The 2,776-nt window shown below is 42.9% G+C and overlaps 1 pseudogene; it reads left to right on the top strand.

Moving 5' to 3' along the window:
- Positions 1 to 292: 292 nt before the first annotated feature.
- On the top strand, positions 293 to 1,951 carry LOC116589110 (annotated as a pseudogene).
- The last annotated feature ends 825 nt before the right edge of the window (positions 1,952 to 2,776 follow it).

Below are 2,776 nucleotides of genomic sequence, written 5' to 3'. Positions count from 1 at the left end.
TTGTGTATTCACTGAGGTAGCACTCTTACTTTCCTTTGCACCTTTTTCTTTGCACCCCAAATTTGGCTGTTTGGTGCAAGAGGCCTAGCTTTCGGCCTGTCTCAACTGTCAACACACCTTCCTCACTAAGCTGAACCATTTTTAGCTTTTGATTTAAAGTGGGAGACTTGTGGTTCTTCCTTTCACTTGAACACTTAGAGGCCATTGTAGGATTATTAATTGGCCTAATTTCAATATTATTGTGTCTTAGGAAATATGGAGGAAATATGGAGGCCTGAGGAGAAGGAGGGAGATGGCGAGAGAAATGGCCAAGTGGTGAGCAGTCACAAGACACACATTTGTCAATGAAGTTCTCTGTCTTATTAAGGCATAGCTCATGGTGGTGCCAAGTAATTATAATAGTAATGTTAAAGATCACTGATCACAGATCACCACAATAAGTAAAGTAAAGTAAAGTAAAGTAATAATGTATATTATATAATAATAATAAGTAAAGTAATAATGAAAAAATTTGTAAGTAAGACAAATTTTTTTTAATTTTTTACTTTAATTTGTAAAGTAATAATGAAAAAAATTGAAATCACAAGAATTACCAAAATGTGACAAAGAGACATGAAGCGAACAAATGCTGTTGGAAAAATGGCACAGATAGACTTGCTCAGTGTAGGGTTGCCACAAGCCTTCAATTTATGAAAAATGCACTGTCTGTGGATCTCAATAAAGTGAAGCATCATAAAGCGAAACACAGTGAAGTAAAATAAGCCTGTGTCTGTCTCCTCCCACACTCTCCAGAACATCTTTTCTTGCCCTCTGCAAACTCTGCTGACTCTTTTGAATCCATCTTACTACTCCAGCAAAAATCACCTCTCCAACATCAGATCCTATAGCTCTTGCTCAGTGAGTTGCAGTGTTTGTTTGTTTTTAAGATTTTACTTATTTACTTGACAGACAGAGATCACAAGTAGGCAGAGAGGCAGGCAGAGGGAGAGGGAGAAGCAGGCTCCCCTCTGAGCAGAGGGCCTGATGTGGGTCTCAATCCCAGGACCCTGAGATCATGACCTGAGCTGAAGGCAGAGGCTTAACCCACTGAGCTACCCAGGCGCCCCGCAGTGTTTGTTAAACCTGGTTTAAAACCATCTGTGCTAGAAGCGCCTGGGTGGCTCAGTCATTAAACATCTCCTTTTGGCTCAGGTCAGGATCCCAGTGTTCTGGGATCGGGTCCCACATCAGAGTCCCTGCTCAGGTGTTGGGGGGGTGGTGTCTGCTTCTCCCTCTCCCACTTCCCCTGCTTATGTTCCCTCTTTTGCTGTCTCTCTCTCTTTTTCTCTCTCTCTCTCTCTGTCAAATAAATAAATAATTTTTTAAAAGACCATCTGTGACAGAATCACCCAGGATTTTTTTTTTTTAATCACCCAGGATTCTTATTACAAGCATATTTTTCAGTGGCAGCAGCTGAGGCCACTGCGGGCAAGGTAGGATGCAGCTGACCCAGGAGAGAAGCTGCTGCCAGAATCAGCTTCTTCTGAAGCTTCCCTGATACGGGGCTGGCAGCTGTGGTCAAGGAGATCCTGGGTGAAGAAGGCTGCACTTTGATGAGCTGGACAAGCTGCACGTGTGGGACCCTAAGGTCACCCAGCAGACCACAGAGCTCAAGGAAGGGTACAAGGACTCTGTGGACAAAATTGGCCAGTTTCATAAAATAGTCGGTGGTTTATTTGAGCTTGGTGACCAACTTGCAAAAGAAGCAAAAATGAGAAGATGAAGGCCATTGGTGCTCGGAACTTGTTCAAATCTATAGCAAAACCGAGAGAAGCTCCACAGCAGCCACTGCAAGCACTGACAGCAGAACAGAAAATGCAGCTTGGAAGGTATCGGGTTGAATAGGAAGCTTTGTGTAAAACAGAAGCAGAACAAAATTAATTTATTGACCAATTTATTTTTCAGAAATGAACTGAAAATTTCATTTTATAGCTGGAGGGGTCAAAAAACAAAACCAAATCCCAAAACCCTCTGTTCCATCCCAGTGACTTGACTAGTGACCCACGAAGGTCCTGAGAGATGGTGGGTAAGGGACACAACATCTCTAAAGGTAGAAAACTAATCTGAGGGGGCTTGTTGCAGAAGTATGTGCACATCTGTTGGTAAACACCCAGTGGCCATGGTGGTCCAGGCTCTCACCTCTCGGCATTCTTAACTGAGAGCAATCTGAAAACTCTAATCCTTTTTTTTTTCTTTGTAAATTCACAAAGATTTGGAAAGAAAGAGCAATAAATTATTGTTTAAAAAATGAGTAAAAATAAAAGCATATATTTCTGGGGCACCTAGGTAATTCAGTCAGTTAAGTGGCCGGCTCTTGATTTTGGCTCAGGTCATGATCTCAGAGTCCTGGGATCAAGCCCCTCTGGGGCCCCGCATTCAGTTGGGAGTTGGCTTGAGGATTCTCTCTCCCTCTCCCTCCAGCCCTCCCCTCATTTGTGCATGCTCTTTCTCTCTCTCAAATAAATAAATCTTAAAAAAAAAAAAAAAACCACACACACGCAAAGGGGCACCTGAGTGGCTCAGTCAGTTGAGCATTTTGCTTTTCACTCAGGGCTCAGGTCGTGATCCCAGGGTCCTGGGATAGAGCTCTGTGTCAGGCTCCCTGCTCCGCAGAAAGTCGGCTTTTCCCTCTCCCTCTGCTTGTTGCTCCTCCTGCTTGTGATCTCTCTCTCTGTCAAATAAATAAAGAAAAAATATTAAAAAAAAAAAAAACCCATATATTTCTGGGTCTTACCCT

This window comes from Mustela erminea, chromosome 1 (assembly GCF_009829155.1).
Source record: "Mustela erminea isolate mMusErm1 chromosome 1, mMusErm1.Pri, whole genome shotgun sequence".
Lineage (NCBI taxonomy): Eukaryota > Metazoa > Chordata > Mammalia > Carnivora > Mustelidae > Mustela > Mustela erminea.
The sequence above is the reverse complement of the archived record's forward strand: the minus strand, read 5'-3'. Positions and strand labels throughout refer to the sequence as shown.